Here is a 21,203-nt window from a genome sequence, read left to right on the forward strand (position 1 = left end):
GTTCCGGGCTCTGTCTCAATACCGGGTTCAGGCTGACGCTCGGTGAGTTCAGCAATGAAGTCCGCCACTACCTGGCCCTTCATGGCGGTTCTTGGCTTGTATTCTATGTCGAACTCGCTGAGCTCAATGGCCCACTTGCTAAGGCGCCCCGAGTGTTCAAGGTTCTGCATCACTTGCCTCAACGGTTGATTGGTTAACACATGGATCGTGTGAGCCTGGAAGTATCGGCGGAGGCGCCTGGCGGCAACGATAAGTGCGAGGGCCAGTTGCTCCAAGGGAGGATGTCTTGATTCTGCTCCGTTCATGCCTCTACCGGCGTAGAACACTGACAGCTCATCTTGGCCTTCCCGCCGGACAATGGCGCAACTTACCGCCGATGCCGAAACCGCTAGGTATATGAATAGTGTTTCTCCTTGCACAAGGACAGAAAGGAGAGGGACTGCCGCCAGGTATTCCTTCAGGCCTTGGAACGCCGCCTGACATTCTGGGTTCCAGTCGATGACCTTCTTGTGAGTTGTTTTGAGGAGTTTGAAGAATGGGGCACACTTATCAGTGAGTCGAGAGATGAATCGAGAAAGGGCAGTTAACTTGCCCTGGAGGCATTGGACGTCCACCTTATACTCGGGGTCCGCCAGGTTAAGGATGGCCTGTACCTTGTCTGGGTTAGCCTCGATGCCTCGCTCGCTGACGATGTATCCCAGGAATTTGCTAGCGGTGACCGCAAAAAAACATTTTTCTGGGTTGAGGCGCATACCATAGGCCAAGAGAATGGTTACTATGACCTTGAGGTTTGCCACATGTCCCCTGGCCTTTATGCTCTTAACTAGCATGTTGTCCACGTAGACCTCGATGATTTTTCCCAGATGCTCAGCGAACATGGCGTTCATCAACTGCTGGTAAGTTGCACCGGCGTTCTTCAGACCGAAAGGCATGACATTGTAGCAATAGAGGCCTTTGTCAGTGGTGAAGGTGGTGCATTCCTGGTCGCTGGGGTGCATCTTGATCTGATTATATCCGGAGAAAGCGTCCATCATGCTGAGGAGCTCATGACCGGCAGTTGAATCGACTAGCTGATCGATACGAGGTAGCGGGAAACTATCCTTTGGGCATGCCCTGTTGAGATTTTTGAAGTCGACACACATCCGCCACTTGCCGCTGGGCTTTTTGACCATTACCAAATTGGAGATCCACTGGGGATAGATGACTTGGCGGATGAATCCAATGTCCTGGAGTTTGGCGACCTCCTCTCCAATTGCCCGGTATTTTTCCTCATCGAAGGCCCTCCGTTTCTGCTTGATGGGATAAAAGGAGGGTTTGATGGTCAGCTTATGAGTGATAATGTCAGGAGAGATACCTGGCATGTCCGCGTAGGACCATGCAAAGACGGCGGCGTTATCACGTAGGAATTGAGTGAGTTCTGCCTCCACTTCTGGGTCTAGTTGGGCTCCTATGCGGACTGTCCGCTCAGGGTGTTCGTCTGAGATGCAGATAACCTTCAATGACGTATCCGGGTTGACCGGTTCCTTCTTTACATATTTCTCCTCTTCATCTCTAGGATCCTCAAAGATGTTTGGTGGCGGTGCCTCATTACCCACCGTCAGAATTTCATGGCGGCGCGCTGACCGCTCTATAGTCGTTGAATAACATTCTCGTGCCAGCTGCTAGCTTCCCCTCACACAGCCCGTGCCATTAGGTGTGGGGAACTTCATGAGAAGCATGAATCCGGCGATGATGCACTTAAGCTTGTTGAGCGCCGGTCGTCCGAGGATGGCATTATACGAGCTGAAACAATCAACGATTATGAATTCTGTATGTACCTCCGCCATACATGGACTAGCGCCAATAGTCAACCGCATGTAGTCAGAACCGAGCGGTTGCGTGACGTCACCGGAGAAGCTGAGCAGTGGCTCATGGTCCTGGAGCAACTTGTTATTCCGCTTGAGGTGGCTGTAGCAACCGCTGAAGATGACGTTGACAGCGGACCCGCTATCCACCAATACTCTCCCCACTGAGAATCTGCCAAGAATGGCGTCGACCAAGAAGGGGTCATCATGGGGTAGATGCACCCCGCGCTCCTCCTCCTCTGAGAATGTAATAGGTTCCCAACCCGCCTTTGGGAGTTTGGCGGATCTCTCGTAGCGGATATTGCAGACTTCCTTTGGGTGATTAGCGCGTGCATAACGCTTCCTTGCCCTGTGAGACATGCCCGTGATTGGAGCACCGCCGTCGATGGTGTTAATGCGGCCCAAGGTCTCTACGTTGGCGATCACAGGTGGCGGTTGGCGCACCTTGAACTGCTCCATCTTGCCTTCATGGTATAAGGTCTCAATGGCTGTTTTCAGTGCGTTGCAGCTGTTGGTATTGTGGCCGCTGTCTTCATGGTACTTGCACCACCTGCCGGTGTTTCTAGGTTTGCCCGTCTTTGGGTATTTTGCTGGGGGTGGCGGCGGGATTTGATCCTTGCACTGATTGTATATTTCCTCGTACGAAGTCGTGAGGACCGTGAACACTCATACCGCTGAGAAGACTCCGTTTGCTTGTTGCGGTTATCCTCCTGGGTTGGGCGGTTGCCCTTGTTGTGGTATTGGTCCTTCTGCCGCTTGTTCTGGTAGTGGCCCTGTTGCCATTCCCTCTTCTTGTCAGTTGGCGGTGCGGCGGGTGCTTTATTAGCGGTCTCATGCTGACTGGAGGTGGGTTGTGTTGCCTTTGCTGGCGTTGCCGGCGGCGGTGGGGCTTCTCCATATGTAATGAACTCCGCCTGGGCGTGAATGACCGCCTCACTCATGATATAGTCATATGCCGCGTTTGGATGGTTGTAGTTGAGGTGATAGAGGAACGGTCCCTTGAGGAGTCCCTGCTTGAATGTCTAGATCGCGGCACTGAGATGCTGCCGCTCGCCACCTTGTGACGAATGCCTTTAGTGATTCGTCTTCCCCCTGTTTGACGCTGAACAGCTGACTTGTGTTATGATGTCCGGCGGACAATAAGATGAACCGAGAGAGGAAGGTATGTGATAGTGCATGGAATGAGTCAATGGATCCCGGCGGACACTCGAAGAACCAATTCATTGCCTCTCCGTCCAGTGTTTCGCTGAACAAGTGGCACAGGGTGGGGTCGTCAAATCCCTTGTTGTAGGTGACCTTCTTGAAGGTGTCCATGTGGACGAAGGGGTCGGACGTGCCGCTGTAGTGTGACATCTTTGGAGTTTTTGCGTACGCCGGTCTGATAGCTTGCAGAATTGCAGCGGTGAAGGGCCCTGGTCTGGACGTGAAAAGTGGACTTTGAGTTGGCGCCGGGGCGCCCGACTCCACCCGGACCAACCTCTGTTCCAACTGTTGCATCCTCTCCAGAATTTGGGCTGTTGCGTCGCCGGCGGATCCGGCATATATACTCCGCTGTGCCTGCCTACGCCTTGGCGCAGGCGGATTGCCCTCAGTTCTTGCCCTAGCTTCCGAGCGGTTGGTGCGCGGTACTGACTCCGCCTCCTGCTCTAACATTAGCTGGGGGATAGGCGGTGGTCCCATCCCCAATAGTTCAGGTGGGTCCAGCGGAACCTGCATCTGTATGACTGGTCCTGGTGCTAATGTGCCAGTGTTGGGCTGACTACGCCTGGTGCTGTGTGAATGCTCGCTCTGCGCTGGATTGGCGGTTCTTTCCAACGTCCTTTTCAGGTCATCAAAACGTGACATCAGCGTAGCCACCTGTTTTTGGGCCTCAGTCTTCTCTCTGCGCTCTTCTTCACGCTATCTGTTTGCCTTGTGAAGGTCTGCTAATGCTAGCTCATACATGGCGGCGAGATCCTGGCCTGGTGGGCGGCTGCTGCTTGGATTTGCCTCACCGCCGGGGTTGGCTGGGGTGTTGAATAGTGCGCGGTTAACACCTACCGCTGGATTGGAGGGTTGGGGGATGGCGGATTGGTCTGCCTGCTCCTCAGCGTTTCCCCCGCTACCGCTAGTCATGGTAGTTGTGATGGGATGACCTTTTGTTCAAGGGTTCCCACAGACGGCGCCAATGTTAATGCTCAAAGTCTGGCGGTAGCCAAACCTTCGTTTAACGCAGGTCCGGTGGGCAGACCGCTATTGTGTATACTCGGTGATCTTCGCTGGCTGTCAAATGAAAGACAGGGCGTCAGAGGGAGACCGCGTTGGGCGGTCTTCACTTCTCCGATGCCTAAGTCAGCCAATACATATAGGCAGCACAACAATAAATAAGTAGTAAATGCGTAATTAATGAGGAGAGAGGAGAGAACCTTTTATAGGTGAGGAGAGGTCTGATCTTCTCTTTGTTTTCGATGTGGGACTGATATGCTTCAGTTCTTAGTTTCAGTAGCTTCTGACGCTGTCTTGGCGCAGTGCGTGGCGGTGAGTCGGCGGTGATCTGTGGACGATCCTGTGCTCAGGCCGTAGCCCGCCTGGCTGTCTATCAGTAGGACATTACTTTGGTGGGAGTTGGTACTTCTGGCGGTACAATGAGCGTAGCTCATTATAGCTAATTATGCTTGTAAATGTACATGTAGGTACAGTCTTTCATGGTGCAACTTCCCTCCAAAACTATCGTTCATCATAAATCACCAAGCATTAAGCAGCCCCAGTTGCGCAGTATACAAAAATATTTGGATTTACCGATAGTGTCTTCTCTGGAGTAAAAAGGGTGGAATCCTTCATCTACACTTAGCTACCAGCTTCTCATCAGCTGCCGGCAACGCGATTTCCGGCCAAGACGCAGCGGCGCACTGACCCCATTCTGTTCGTCTGCTCAGCGTCGACGTCCTTCTGGTCACGGATCGTCCATTCGACGACGGACGGCGACGAAACGACGTCGAGAAGCCGTTGCAACTCCAATGATTTTTCGTCGACTCCGGCGGTGTTTTGTGATGCATGAGGTATGAAACACGATCTACTTGTCGATCTCTATAGTTGGATTTTCGAATTAATTGAGTTTTGTTGGATTGGTGATTTGGGTGTGGTCGGTCATTCCGGAGATTACTGTTCCGGCGGCGTTTCTGCATTTTCCGGTCATCGTTGGTGGCGAACAAGGTAGGAATCTTCATCTACTCAATGAGTTCTCTACGTTTCTGAAGATTTGGTATTTTGGGTTGTACGGCCACCGTGTTCACCGCCACGAACAGTGGTTATTATGGTTTCTTTGGGTCAATTCTCGACCTTCAGCTGAAACCTTAACTCAATTGGTCTCTTTCTGTGTATCTGACAGAAAGTTGAAATTGGGCGAAACTTGGAGTCAACACATTGTGGATGGGTGATCAATGTATTGGTAGACTTAACTTGGAATACAATTGGAACATAAATTTTACTCTGGGCTGCCCATCATAGAAGAAACTTCATTCTCCTGGAACCGGTGGCGCCACCACGTCCGCCTCAAGACCACCCTCTGAACCGAACTCTCCGGCGCAGTCGGCGACCTCGGAACCTACATCCCCATCGTCTTGGCCCTCACCTTAGTCTCCCACCTCGACCTCAGGACCACCCTCATCTTCACCTCCCTCTACAACTTCGCCACCGGCCTCCTCTTCGACATCCCCATGCCCCTCCAAAATCCAAGTGCTCAAAATCACATGTGAGGATTGGAAAATCGGGTTTCTCCGGGAAGCAATTCCGCAAATCCCCTTATCAATTTTGAACTCTATGATTGCGGTTTGGATGGGTTTTTGGTGGATAAGTTGCTGGATAAGATGGGGATGAAGAGCACCGGGAAACCAGTCCAAATGGGGTTCTGTGGACTATCCAGGCATAGATTGCGCCCTTCTCTTGCACAAATGGGGTTCTGTGGACGGAGAGAGAGAAGAGAAGAGAAGAGAAGAGAGGGGAGAGAGAGAGAGAGAGAAGGGTAGTTTTGGAAGAGGAATGTCTTGAATTGCTAAGAAATATTAAAAAAAGGCAAAGGGTGTGTAGAAAGTAAAATAGGGTGTGCAAATTTCAGCCCCCATATAAAAAGAGAAAGCTTAATTTGAATTGCAGATGAGCTCTCACTTGAATGAGAATCCGATAGAAAATCAAGTGAGAACGATTTTCCGATCAAACCTTGTTGTTGAAGAAAAGAAAAGCTGAAAAGGGTTGGGTCTTCAAGGGTTGCATGTATACGAAATAACGAATTTGTCGTCTTCCTTTTTTGGCAAAAATATACGAATTTGTCTGATATGTGTTCTTTGATGTGTATCAGTTTGGTAGTTAACTTGGGGTTTATATACGAGACTAATGTAAAATGGGGACAACGTTTTATTATGGAATCAGAGAATTCAAGTTGATGATCATACATGGCAATGATATTTCGAACTAACCCAAATGTTTTAGTGCAAGTACTCATGATTAGGAGGATTTAAACCTACAACAATTCAAAATGATATGATTGAGTATATCTTCCACTTGATTGTGCTTTATTCTACTTTCATCTCTCATTTTAAGTTTTGTATATGTAATGCTTTGGGGCTAACTGTATTTGGTTGTTGAATATATTATTCATTCATTTCTTCTTAGGCCTCGTTTGGTTCGCGGAAAGTAAGCATTAGGAAAGGAAAGTTGTTCATTTCCTGTGTTTGGGATGCAAAAGGAAAATAGGGGGAAAATGGTTCCTTCCATACTCCAATTCTCCAAAGGAATCATTTTCCCCATTCTTTCCCTGCATTTATTACTCACAACACATTATTTTATTCCATTAATTACATACTTTTTAACAATTTTCCGGATAACTTTCCTTACATTACCAAACATCGAAATAGAAAGTTCTTCGGAAATTTCATTTCCCTTCCCATGGGAAATACAAAGGAACTATTTTCCTTTCTGCGAACCAAACGAGGCCTTAATGTTAAGTAAAATATATAGAAAAGAGAATAGAATTGTATTGAGCAACATTCAAGGTGACATCATTAAATAGAATTCAAAGTTCTCACACAAAATACATATTAGTTTACATGTGATACTAGTCTTAACCAAGAAAGAAACTAAATTACAAATTGCAATTTTTTTTTTTTTTTGTTCAAAGGAAACCACCGGCCTAAAAGGTGAGAAAGAAAACAAATTCCTAAATTTTTCTAAAAGTAATATCAACATTATCAATAGGTTTCGGATGTGAAAGATAAACCATCCCTGCATCTGGATTCAGCAGCTTCCACCTGAATTAAATCCATGACAACAAAAATTCATGAATGCATATACGTACTAATGTATCTTCTTATTGAAAGCATACACTGTATTAAACAAAACTATTATTACAGTTGATTTCCTTACTCGTATCCAGTAGACAAATGATGCAATAAGATTGCAAGTTGTATCCTAACCAGCATACTCCCTGGACAAACTCTGGGTCCACCACCAAAAACTTGGTACGTTCCGGGTTTAGCTGGTTTCTGAGGCAGCCAATTAACATATGAGTAAACCTGTGATTAGAGTTTATATATTTATCTAAAAAAATGTGGACTTACGTACATTCCATCTATCGGGATTAAAGCACATAGGATCATCAAAATTCTCTGAATTTGTGAGGATATATCGAATCCAAAGAATCACTTTCCAACCCTTTGGTATCTTATAACCTACAAAAATTAAAACAATCTTGAATACGTACTAACTAAAAGTTGCATACTGCATAAAACAAAGTAACAAACTGATCAATTACAAACAATTCAACCTTTATACTCGGCTTCCTTAGTAGCCAAACGGAAAATGAACGCTGCAATGTTTGCCATTCTTATTGTCTCTTCCACCACCTGTACATAATTCAGTATTTCTGATTAATATTCTAGTTAAAACCTAGCCTTGACAAGCAAGGCAAGTTCTTATAAAAAAAAAAAAAAAAGACAATCAAGGCAAGTTTTAGTTAAAAAAAAAAAAAAAACACAGAGTAAACTTAGATATAGGAGGGAACATGAAACCAAAACTTGGCCTATATATATAGAGAAAAATTCAGCTACCGTCCCCAAACTATTCTGCCAAGGCCAATTTGATACCCGAACTCTCAAAAGTATCAATGTGATACCCAAAGACCTAAATTGGCATCAACGTGATACTTCCGTCAAAAAAATTCAACAGTTCCGTCTGTTTGCTGACGTGGCAAACAAGTCAGAAAAAAAAGAAAGAGAAAAGACCAAAATGACCCTGATGTTAAATCTCATCACCAATTTTTTTTTTTTAAATCTTCTTCTGGGTCTGCTTCTTCTTCGAGCTCGGTGGTTGAGTGAACGACCGACACCAGCAAAGGCTCACACTCTCTCTCGCTCTCTCTCACTCTCTCTCTCTCTGCCGAAACCAGCAACCAAAACAGAGCATTCCTTCTCCAAGATGGTTCTCGCTCCACAGGACATCAATTGACCCCAGACCACGTCCCACGCCTTCGCCTCTTCCTTGCGCAGCTGTCGGTGGTAGCCTTTCACCGGCTCTTGAGCCGTACACGGCGGTGGAACACGAGGCCAGTTTGAGCTCGTTTTGGTTCCAAGCTTGATATCTCAAGCTACCGGCCATCAATCCTCACCAAACTTCATCCTCGAGCTCGCCTCAACCTCCAGAAGCTCCCAGAAGTGCCCTTTCAAGGAAGCGCTGCGCGTGGTGGCGGCTGGAAGCCAGACCCGATCAAAATCGAAACCGAGCTATCGACCCGGATATCTCGAGCTACAGACCACCATTTCTTGTGATTCTTGAACTGAGGGGATCGCCTTGAGTTGCTGAACAAATCTCCAGAAGGAATCGAAGCCATTGGTGGAAGTTTTTACGTCGAACTCAAGCTCGCCGGATTCTGGAATTTTTCCGGCCACCGAAACTTTCGCTCCAGATATCTCTAGCTGTAGACCATCGTTTCCTGTGATTCTTGAACCATTGAGTTCACCTTGAAGTTCTGAACAATTATCCAGAAGGGATCGAAGCGTATAGTTGAAGTTTTTAAGTCGAATTCAAGCCTCGCCGGTTTCTGCAATTCTTCGCCGGTTTCTGGAAAATTTCCGGCCACCTCAACTGTTTTAGGTAATTTCGACCACTTCCGGTCATTTCCAGCTTACATGATAGTTATGAAAGTTCTTAAATCTTCTTCTGGGTCTGCTTCTTCTTCGAGCTCGGTGGTTGGATGCTGAGAAATTGAAGAGGATGGGTTGGGTTGGCGGCGGCGGCGGTAGAGGGTGATAGGAGAAGCGGAGTTCGGCAGGGATATGGAGTTGGGGTTGGCGGTGAGGTCAAGGCAGGAGATGAGGGACTTGAGGGAGGGGTCGCGGTCGATGAAGGCGGGGAGAAGGAGAGGAGAGGATATCGGTGGGGTTAGTGATGGTTTGGGTGGTGGAGAAGGAGAGGAGAGAGAGGAGGTGGAGAGAGAAGAAGAAGAGTCAGGTTGAAGAAGAAGAAGAAGAAGAAGAAGAAAAAGAAAAAGAAGAAAAAGAAATGAATTAAAAAAAAAGAGGGTAAAAAGTCTATTTTGCCCTTTTTTTTTTGCTCACGTGCTTGCCACGTCAGCAAACAAACGGAGCCGTTGGATTTTTTTGACGGAAGTATCACGTTGATGCCAATATAAGTCTTTAGGTATCACATTGATACTTTTGAGAGTTCGGGTATCAAATTGGCCTTGGCAGAATAGTTTGGGGACGGTACCTGAATTTTTCTCATATATATATATATCAGGGCACTTCTAGTGAGGGATCTTTTTTTTTTTTGTCTTTTCTAAGGATAAGACATTAGACCAACTTTTCGATCAAATTTGACATCTTAATCGTTCAGTTTTTAGATCCTAATGTGTAGATCACTTCTGTAAATTTTCAGCCAAATTGATTATCATTAAGGCATTCAAAACGGTGACTCTAGATTATATGTATGAACGGTTCAAGTTTGACAGATTTGGTTCGTTCATTGATTTAATATAGTTTAATACCTTAACGATCACCGATTTGGCTGAAAATTTACGTAAATGATCTACACATTAGGACCTAAAAACTGAACGGTTGAGATGCCTAAATGTGATCAAAAAGTTAGTCTAAGGATATATATATATATATATATATAGACACACACACACCTTGTTTGTGTATTTCATTTTTGAAATATCATCACTTGTAATAAGATCCCCTTTCTTGTTCTCACTTACGCACATGTTCTCCTCCTGTAAGTACATGCATGAGAATATCAGGATCGATCATGAAACTTAATGAAGATGACTACTAATTAGTTTTTTTTTGGTATCAGGAAGATGGATGTTCATATACCCGAAGCTTTTGGAGGACATTGGGGTATTTGGCAAGAAAATAGATAGCCCACATTGATGCAAGGGAAGTTGACGCATATCCAGCAATAACAAGGCCCACAATGTTATCTGTCACCTCTTCTGCACTTAACTGATTACCTCCATCATCTTTAATTTGCATCAACCCATCCATTACATCGCCTGTCAGCACTTCTTCTTCTCCAGCTCCATCCTGAAAATAGCGTCAAGCTTTTTTCTACACTGCAAATTCAGTCACACAGTATTTAAGCATGGCATACAAATCTATTCAGTACATAAGAACTCCACCTAGCCTCCTAAACCAGGAGAGAACTATAGATATATATTGATGTTTGGACGTGAGATTGCAATTATTCAAATCGTACCTGAAGAGCATGATGATAAGCAAATCCGGGAAGGTTGACGGGTTGAGCTCTAAATCCTTTCAGCAAGCCGGTAAACAAGTTATCGATAGTATTTAAGAGAGGCCCTGGCTCCATACTTACGAATAGTTGTCCAATATTTTCAAATGCTAACTGTAAATTACAGTATGTATCAGTTGTTTTTCCTTGAAGCTTGGCTAGATATATATACTGCATGTGTGCTGCGTACTTACCTTGTTAGCTTCATCGTAAGCTTTGATTCTACCCTTTTGAGCCCACGACTCAAGTGCAGCCACAACGCGAGGTTGAACGAGAAGGGCAATGCGTCGGAGAGCGTCTGGCCGGTTTATTACATTGATGACGTAGCTTCTAACCCTAGCATGAGACTTTCCACTAACCGAAACTAGAGAAGTTGGACCCATGAGATCAACATTAGGCCATTCTAAGGTGAAGATGTCATCCGATTGCAATACATATTTGTTAACCGCCGGGAAGCATGTAATGATGGACGGTGATCCGAAGAGGTGCGTTCTATACATTCCTACTCCATCGCCGTACCTGATCATTCAAATTACATAATATATAGTCTAAAAACATATATGTAAATGATAGGAAATATAGTTAATACGTACTTAGTCCTCTTAGCATTGATAAAATCATCCGGGCGGCGAAGAACTTTGAAATACCAAAGGAAAGTGAGCATTTCATCAATGAATGGAAATCCCATGACGCCCGGTGGTAGTTTGGCGCCCGTAGGTGAATGGTACATTTTGAGAGGAAGCACGTACCAAAGCTCGTTCCACCACCACAAGAGCAACCCCAACAATGGGAAACCTCCCAAAACCAAAGCCATCCACATCCCCGAAGCAATATCCATATCTCCACTATAATATTTATTAGTCCCTCTTGGCTCTTAATCTGTCACAGTTGGAATTGGTTATATATAGAGCTAGCTACTTGTGTAGATTAATTACGAGTTGATTACTCCTTCGACTAGGGAGAGCAAGTAAGACAAAGGGAATCAATCTCACTTGAAACCCACAGAACTTGAGGAATATATATCTCCAATTAATCAAATAGTAAAAATGCTTAATGTGGGGGTTGTGGTCCTAATATTAGCGAACTTTCTCGTCCATTAAAATTGATAATATTGTCAGAATGCGTCATGAGTTTTGGCTTAGTTGGTAACTCTTTTTCTATATTGGGACGCCTTGCGTGTCAAGATTTGATCGTAGTTACAGCTCTCCTTCCTTCAAATAAGTGATAATCTTGTCTTGTTATGTGATTTTCTTTTTCTGGAAGTTGTCTTACTGGTGATTGATGTATGTACCATAATCGTGTGTGTGAGTGTGTGTGTGTGTGAATTAATCTAGCTGTAGATATTCTTGTAACCTAGCTTTCCAATTGATAATGGTATGGATCTCTCCAATAATGGTAAGGATCCCTAGCATTATTGTTGTAATTTTGTCTAAGAGTATATTCCCAGTTTATGCGTATAATTCCTTATTATGATGATATATATGATGACGTGCATGGGGCCCGGGGGGCATCAGGTTTGCTGTAGTACTAGCAATAGCTGCCCGCGCGTTGCTGCGGGAGTATGACTTGATTCATTCACCAAAAAAAAAAGAGTATGACTTGATTCTTTTAGTTTCTTGTGGGAATTACTGATGTATAATCGTAGACATGAATGATAAAAATACTCCATCCAAGTCTGGCAGCAAAATTTTGGTAGGATTGCCCCATAATCGTACCCAAAATTAACTGGCTGGCTTGGATGGACAGGTCCTCAATTGTAGGAGATAGCACTATTGATGAGAACGATAATCTGGAAGCAACAGATAAAGTGACCAATAAAGAGATTGACCAATCATACTTCAGATTTCAGAATAATAGACTATACAACGAACAGAACAAAGGACAGAGATGGAATATGGAATAATAATATCTAAAAAGCATACCAAGATTGAAGTAGTGGTTCCAAATCTTGTAATGATTGATTGTGAGTTGTAAACATAATAAAATTTATTGAACTCATATTGGTGTAAAAACAAATCAAAACAAAGATTAAATGTAGTCCTGCTATCTGCGAAAACTTGTAAGTGAAACGAATTGTTAGAAAAAGCTTGATTATGCAAACCACAAAATATGACATGATATTTAGACTAATTGGCAAAACATACTCCAGGCTTTTAAAGTGATAAATGATATGTAATAAAGAACTGTATTGTAAAGATAACAGTTTATGAAGAAATGGAATTTATACATTACTCACAAATTACTACATATAGTTAAGTCAATACAGTACTGATAGAGTATTTGATTCAAAGGAAGCTAGTATAACCCAGCCAGAGTAGCTGGCATTGGTTGTCCAAAAAATTAACTGCTTCCATTGTTCAAAGATCATTAGATCTGTTATCACTGCTGAAACAACTGGAGCTAATTACCAAAAAGTTGGACTGGAGTTTGACCAAAAAATCAATACCTCCAGTTCCCAAAAGATCCAGTTGTTTCGCTGACTATAGCTGTACACAAAATGGAGTCAGCGCAGGTATAATTAGATAAAATAAGTTACAGGTGTACAGAGGAGCAATTTAGATTCAGTCTGCCTTTTCTTTCTAAAGTTGTTCTTTGCTTGCTGATGATGACACCGATGGTGCCGATATCATTGCTCCACGCTTGGTCTCCTTCTTGCTTTAAATCAAAGAACACGTCGTTATTATTTGTATATGGTGAGTAAATCACTTTATCAAAGTCATTTTATCTATGTAGAGTAAATTAGTTGAGTATATTTAGTTGTGAGGAATTAATTATAAGGTGTGGCACATTGACTACTTTGAACAGATTATAAGGTTTTCATAATAAAAAATGTTAGAATTAAATCACAAATTTATAGCAGATTTATAAAACTGTATGCAAAAGTTATTATCACACGTAAAACAGTGAAATTGAGATTGACTAATGCTTACTTCTTGGCTTTTTTTCTCAGGCTCTACGATGCACAAAGCTTTTCCACTTGCTTCAATGTTTCTTTTTCTTTCAGTTGGAAGCCGCTCTAATACTATGAGCTGTAACAACTAAGCTGCTATAAAACTACCATCACTGCAAATCATACGCCTCAAAAGGAATCGTCAAAGGGTATTTTAATCAGAAACATTCATGGCAGCACATAGTATACTCATCAACATACAACCCAAGATAACCCAATATACAATTAAGCTCAATAAAATTCCAGGAGGGATTATGACAGCAATGAACTGTAGCTTGCCGTCTTAACTAGGAAGGTGACATATGGGTTAATGGGTATCCACCATTTTCTCCTATATCTCTAACCCCATCATTGTTTTTATAAATATATGATTCAATTCTTTGGATAAAATAAAAAAGACTCAATCTTTAAGCATTCAATATCTTTATAATCCAATACCCATGTTACAAATTGAGAAACAAGTACACAGAACTGGGTTTAGGTCAAGATTCGCAGCAAATAGAAATCGTTAATTTCGCAATAGTTTCTATACAAGATGAAAAAAAAGCGCGAACTAGGTGAAAATTTCGAAGAAACCCATAACAATGACCCAGAATTAAGACGAAGGAGGCGCGAAATTTACTTCCTTTGGAATTGACGAAGAAGAAGTGAGAAGAAGCTGTGGGTTTTTGGATCAGAGAGAAAGAATCAGAGTGGGTTTTATAGATTTTATTATTATTATTTTTTGTTACGTAAATTATCCAATCATGGATCGCCACGTCTGTTCTTTGTAACAAGTGGGCGCGAAAGGTCAGCGGTCTGTTTCGTTACATCCGGCCCGGTCCATTATTTTCTATTTCTTTTTATTTTTTATTTTTGGTCAATTTAGTGTTTCTCACCAAATTTACTATATACTAAATCTCCCTAAGCACTGTTCATCACTGTTCACATGAGAAATTACGGTTTTGCCCTCATTTTAATTTTTTTAACGACTGTGCCATTGACCTACCAGACGCTGCCATTAGTTTCTTCATTCTTCTACAGTCGTGTAACCATATCAATCTTGGTTGCTCTCTCAATTTGGATCTCCGCCGTGAATCCCACTCTCAGCTCTCCCATATCAATATAGTCGACGAACAGGTAATTCTCGCACGAATGAAATGATGAAAAAAGAGATCCAAGATTTTCGTCCAGTTCTGGAGGAAGGTTTGGGTTTGTTTTGTTTGGCTGTTAGAGCTTTTGAATTTTAGATTTGATGTGATGTTTTCGATTTCGATCATAGGTCGCTAGGTAGGAAAAAGAAGAGGATAGATCCAAGATTGTGGTCAACTTCTGGAGGAAGGTTTGGGTTTGTTTTATGAATTTGGATTTAGTTTCTTCTTTTCTACTTATCATCTTCTCTGATTGTTTGTTTTCTCTGTAAACAATTTTTTGATGGGTGGGTTATAGGTTGAAAAAGAGTGAGAGCGTTTCTCAGTTCGTGTACAGGTGAGGAAATCCAAATTCAAATCACTACCATTAACAAGGGTGAAAATTTGGGTTGTGATTTTGGTTCTTAAACTTGAAATTTTTTCATTGAACTGTTCATAGATTGAATATGGTTTTATTTATTTATTTATGTAGTGTGTGCTTAATCTAGAGGTTGTATATATTGAAGGGGCGGGGACTTGGATTGGAAACAAAGAAAAGGGTTTTGCTTCTGAAGAATAGTAAGCAGGTATTTCTTTGTTCATATCTACATTCAGAGGTTTGAAGGTAGGTTTGGGCCAATTGTTTTTATACCAATATGTTTGTAGTTAACTGTTATAATTGTCTATTGGATTATTGTATAGAATTGATCAAAGGTCTTTTATTGTTATTGGTTGAGTTGATTGAATGAGTTGCCAGAAAAAGTTAGGTAGAATAGGATTAGTGTTTCTGTCTTATTTTGATGAGGCCAGGTTGGATATTCTCTGCTAAAAAGATAATTCCATTTGTTTTTCTCTGCTTTCGGTTATGCTTAGAGGTCCTAAGAATCTTTTCCTGCAAATATGGTTGGTTAAAGTTGCTACTATGGGATTGGTATTATGGGAAGTAGGTACACAGGGTCTTCCATGAACCCTGCTAATGCTTTTGGCTGGGCTTATGTTAATAACTAGCACAATTCTTGGGAGCTCTTCTTTATTTATTAGATTGGTCCTTTAATTCGAGTAGTTTGGCTGCTAGAGTCTTCAGTATTATTTTTTTTTTGAAAGGAACTTCAATATTTTCTTACCTCAAGTGGAAACAAAGAACAAGAAAGTTTGAAAGGAGTTTGAATATGTGATTCAATAGTAGATCAGTGATGTTTAATTTCTGTATATGAGTGTTATCTTCTATCAAATCTGCAGTTTTGATGTTTAATTAATTGTGATTAAATGAATGCTTTGTCAATGTCTTTGAAAATATATGTTAAAGTGTTAGGAATTAAAGAGAGTGAGTGCTTATTTTAAGTGTTGTTTTTGCAGCATTATATATTAGCATATAGAGAACTTGGACAATAACGTACTTCGACTTCAGCTGTTACTTGGTAAGCTTTATGAATCGTTTTCTTTTGTATTTTTTATTTGAGTTGGATGTTTGATAAGCTGGCCATATTTTGTTTTAACTGAAGTCAAGTTTAACTGAATTTAGAACTATTTACTTTTAGGTCTGCCACTCAAAACCTACTGTAAACAGCATTTTCACTAAGGTTGTTAGATGGTCTAATGAAGCTTTCAGCTTCGTTTTGGTGAACAAGCAAATTGACATGTAATAAGACTATGTTTTGGATATGTTTTGGATATTTTGACATGTAATGAAAATGAAAATCATGATGGTTTTATTATCAAAGTTGATTGAACAGGAAAATAGTCACTACCAATGGTAGACGTTATTGAATTGTTATTATCAATGATTGATTTAGTTTTGTTTATATTTGGAGTTCAGTTTTGATGGCTTTGTACGGCTCCTCGATTGCTGATTTGTGATATGAAATCACTACTAACTGAATCATTAAATGATACTTCTCTTTCTTTTGGTTTTTGTGATTTAGGTGTCAAGCTCTGGGTATGGTCACAATCTGAACTGTTCAAAGGTGCAATCATTCATCTTTGAGGATTCTATCTCAACCTGGTCGTCTTCTTTACAATTGAGGTAATCGGCTCTCATTTTTTTAATCTTATTTAGTTTGTTTAGGGATTGAATTCCAGGCTATATTCTCCTTCCTTAATTTCGTTATCATGCATACCAACTCCTTTGAACATCTAAAACATTGCTCATGATTGAATTTAGTTTCCTATTTTCTGTCCTGAGCTTCGTTTTTGTGTCTATGTCTATATAATTTACAATGTTGATCAATATGAACTTTACTGCTAACATCATTGTTCATTAGTAGATTATTCTGTTTCAAATTTAATGTGGCTGTGAATATGAGAAGATCAAAGTATAAATAGATATGAAATTAGATTAACAGCTAAATCAGAAACCCATAACATTACCAAGAAAACACTAAATTTTAAGTTCTTGCATCTATTTACGCACGTCAACAAATTTATAAGGGTGGAATATTGCAAAGTTATACAAATATGATTATTATCTCTGTTGGTTGTATCTAGCTGTATTTTCCAATGACCTGAACCAAAATTGTGCATTAGGGTGACTAATAGTTTTTTTTTTAGTTTAATTTTTGAATTCGAGTTCTAATTTCAGTTCTGTGTTTAATTTCTGAATAGCTGATGGTAAAACTCTTTCATCCTCTTTTACAGGTTTATCTGTAAAAATTTGCTGATTGAGCAAAACCCACATCATTTTCACTTCTGCGTTTAATTTCTAAATAGCTGATGGTAAAACTCTTTCATCCTCTTTTATAGCTTTATCTGTAAAAATTTGCTGATCGAGCAAAACCCACATCAACTCTTTGTTCATTTCTCAGTTCTTGAATGCAGCCATATATATCATAAAGAACCAAGAGAGAGAGGTGGAAAGTTGTTACTCAAAACAAAACAAATAGAAGGTATTTGTGTTTTGGTGAAAATTTGATTTGAAATTTTTTACGGATCCTGTATTTGATCGGTCAAGAATTGAATGCTTCAGAAGTCAATACTTGATGATAAAGAATTACATTTTCAATGATTTCGCGTTTTCACAGTTATATGTGCATTATGCTGTTTGTGTTGTTTATGTATATATACTCACTTTACTTTCAACTGTATGAAAACACTTTTATCAAAAGACTATCCTGTTCTTGATCATTGAAACTAAAACACTATTGTGATTCAGTTGATGTAATTCTCCTTTTTCCTCTTTTCAAAAAAAAAAAAATTTCTCATTTTTGCTTATGATATGCATGCTTTGTGCTTTGGTTGGTTTTGTGTGGCAGGTGTATTTTTCAGAAGTTTTTTCTCATTACTTTGTTTTATAGGGTACAACAGTGAGTCTTTTGTTTATGATACTTTGTTTGATATGCTGCTGATTAGATATCAAGTGCTCAACAAACCAAGAGAGGCCAACACCTTATGAAATGAATATCTAAAAGCATCAAAAGACCATTCTACCTACAACCACTCTTTAGCTCGAGACCGAAACGCAAGACACACTTAAAGAATAGTTTATCCCTTTCTCGGTAAGTTTCCTCTAAAAACTATTTTTTCACTATGATTGATAAAAATATGTTCTCTACTACTACACTTTTTTCATATTAAAAAAATATGATCATCACTGTCTTTATATTGACTCTTCATCCTCTCATATTTTTACCATGAAATTGATGATTTACTCTTATGCTACTTTTGATTAAAAGTAAATTCTATCAATCTTCATATAATGTATACTAGATTTCATTTCAATTCGATCTTCATATAATGTTTACTTTTAAACTTATTTTCTGTCCCAACAGTTGCTCTCTGTATTAATGACTTGCTATTTCTTTTTTCTTTATCTCACTTTAGCCACTGAAAATCTGATCCAACTGTAAATATTAGTACTCAATTGATTGAGTTGTATCTAAGCAGACCATTCTACTTGGTGTGGAGATAGTGCAGTAGCTTCTCATATCTTTCTACAACTGCAGCAATTGGATGTTCACTGATACACAGATTTAGAAACTTGACATATTGGGCTCCAAGGTTACCATAATCACTAACTACACAAATGAAATCAGCAATAGCCCTTCATTCTTAATGAAATTTATCAAATGTACATTGCAGGAGCCGAACTATAATCTACATCAATGTTCAATCAGATTGGTGGAACTTAGGAATAACGTCTATGTCGCTTGAGAAGGGATCACATTGGAAGTTTCAGACTTTGTTTATGTTTCTTAGTATTGAATGCAATTTTAGGATGTTTCATTGATGTTCGGGCTATTTAGTTGATGGGCTGGATGTTTCAACTTAAAATCACATCAACCATATACCATCTTTGGTTTTAGTGTGTAGTAAAGCAGAACATGATATTTTGATATCTGTTTGCTTGCATTGTGATGTGGGTATCTGTCTTGCCTTGGATTGAATTTTTTTGGTCATAATTCTAGCTCTGAAATCTTAGAATACTGAGTGACTACATTTTGTATCCAGTAATATTCAAATGTAATATACGTGATTATTCAAAATTAGGTCACTTTGAAACAAACTGCAAACAATGATTGCTCCGCAGCAAAGCGCGGGCACGTTTTCTAGTACATGATACAACCTAAAACGTATGATATTCTAAACATCTGAAATTTAAACAGATACAGACTACAAACGTGGAAAATCGCAATTTGGGTGCATTGTAAATTTGCAGAGAAACACGCTAACTAGTGAAGTGATCGATTTATTATTTCTCAAAAAATACATGACTCGAACAAAAAACATTATTATTTGATAGTCTAAATTTTCAACTGTTAAATAAATATACAAATTCAAACAGATGCATAATTCTAGAAGCGTGAAAATCACAACTTGAATGTATTGTAAAATAATTAAGCAATATGTCGAGAAACAAACTAACCGCTGAAGTGATTTACCAAGAGCAAGCTAAGTCTTCTTCTATGCCCAAATACCTTGTTTGTAAAGCTAGATTTACAAGAGAGCATCCACCTTTTTCTTATATATAAAAGTTAGGTACAACAGAGTTTTTTCGCATAAAGGAAACCCAACAGCAGTTTAATTATACTTCTTATACAGTTCTAGTCTAATTAATCTTGCTCACTTAATTGATTATTTTAAGGGACTGTGGAGGACAAGTGTATCTTAGCCACATGTATTAAATTTAATGTTGAAATTCTAATAACTAAAAATTGCGCATTTATCCTCAACCATCAGATGCCCTTGTCCATTACAATCTCTCAAAAACTATATCTTAGATGAGCAACTTTACTAATTTATATCCTACGAGAATGTTTTAGCAGCAAATTATAAAGTTCCTCATATTCTATGTTGGTAAATTAAATAAGGTGGTGCTATTCACACATCATTTTTCTCTATTCACACACCCCCTCTATTTTTCTATTACTTTAATTCAATTTTCTTTTAAAAATTACCCTAACTACCCTTCTTTATAATTATGTTTCTTTTTCTTTTTCTTTTTCTATTTGGCAAGTCAGTCATCCTCAAATCCTAAACCATACCCTTTTTGAAAACCTTGTTCAGTCACCAGGGGGGGGGGGGGGGGGGGGGGGGGGCGAAGAGAATAATATATTTTCGTCTTCTCTCTCTCTCTAAAATTTCACAAATTGCAGACAATCAAACATCATGATAAAATCTATTTAGGTAAGTGTCGATGATCAAACAAAAGCAATACAAAAAGAAACATCAAAACTACGGGTGAACCAATCTCTGGCGAGAAATACTTTGGGCGGCACATCCAAAGTGAGAATCATAACCTTTGCTCAGAAATATCTTGCCCAGTTTCAATCGGTGATTTCGTGGTTGTCCACTCACAAGAATTACTTGAATTTACTCAACCTGGTTCGTACTCTCTTAAGATGAAGATATATGATGGAAAAAAAGCAAGGCTGATATGCATTGCCTTCGATTTTGACATTGGGTTTGTATATTCTGTGGCCGATAGTTAAGTGCTTCAAATGTGGCAAAACTATACTTCTTAGGATGTAACAAAAATTATCTTTGTGGTCATCTGTTACATGTTTATACTTCAACTATCCTGGTGTTTTGTGAGGTGCATATATAATCAGTCAATCTACTTGTTGAGAAAAAAGAAACATCAAAACTTTTTCAATGTAAATTGTAAGTTGTAAGTACAATCAATAAGCAAAGCCAAATTCTTGCAGACCCATATATTATTCAAGTGAGACGAAAATATATTATTCTCTTCGCCCCCCCCCCCCCCCCCCCCGGGTGACTTAACAGGGTTTTCAAAAAGGGTATGGTAGGAAATAAAATGTTACAAAAATTAAGAGAGGTCTAGATAGTAAATTAGGATGTCTGAATAGAACCACCCTAAATAACCTGATCAGCAAAGTAGAGAAAAAAAATGGCAAAAGTTTGTACAAACCCAAGAAACCGACCATTAGGAGAACACCAAGCAAAGAGCTCATTGAGAACATCATCCTCCTCTTTAAGAACCGTCAAGAATAAGATAGATCTATCATCTATGGCAAATGGAGCCAAACATTTGTGAATAAGAAACTGTGAAGGAGAAGATGGGTTGAGGAACGCTAGGATGAG

The 21,203-nt window shown here is 40.3% G+C and overlaps 2 long non-coding RNA genes and 1 pseudogene across 7 annotated transcripts; 1 reads left to right on the top strand and 2 right to left on the bottom strand.

Annotated features, from left to right (window-relative positions):
• Positions 1–6,880: 6,880 nt before the first annotated feature.
• On the bottom strand, positions 6,881–11,607 carry LOC133718031 (ent-kaurenoic acid oxidase-like; annotated as a pseudogene).
• Positions 11,608–12,203: 596 nt separating this feature from the next.
• Positions 12,204–13,678, bottom strand: LOC133718222 (uncharacterized). The gene is made up of 3 exons (XR_009850159.1): positions 13,538–13,678; positions 13,054–13,262; positions 12,204–12,396 (listed from the first exon to the last, which is right to left on the bottom strand). It is a non-coding gene; the product is annotated as an uncharacterized LOC133718222 (long non-coding RNA).
• An 829-nt stretch (positions 13,679–14,507) lies between these two features.
• On the top strand, positions 14,508–19,147 carry LOC133717456 (uncharacterized). Of its 6 annotated transcripts, none has more exons than XR_009849634.1 (11): positions 14,508–14,676; positions 14,819–14,878; positions 14,986–15,024; positions 15,194–15,253; positions 16,023–16,084; positions 16,589–16,689; positions 17,301–17,378; positions 17,468–17,548; positions 18,012–18,157; positions 18,483–18,659; positions 18,741–19,147. It is a non-coding gene; the product is annotated as an uncharacterized LOC133717456 (long non-coding RNA). The 6 variants fall into 6 exon arrangements; XR_009849635.1 differs by having other exon boundaries at positions 14,518–14,676; positions 18,532–18,659; XR_009849633.1 differs by having other exon boundaries at positions 14,523–14,676; positions 15,160–15,253; positions 18,546–18,659.
• Positions 19,148–21,203: the final 2,056 nt, after the last annotated feature.

Source organism: Rosa rugosa, chromosome 6, assembly GCF_958449725.1.
Source record: "Rosa rugosa chromosome 6, drRosRugo1.1, whole genome shotgun sequence".
Taxonomy (NCBI): Eukaryota; Viridiplantae; Streptophyta; class Magnoliopsida; order Rosales; family Rosaceae; genus Rosa; species Rosa rugosa.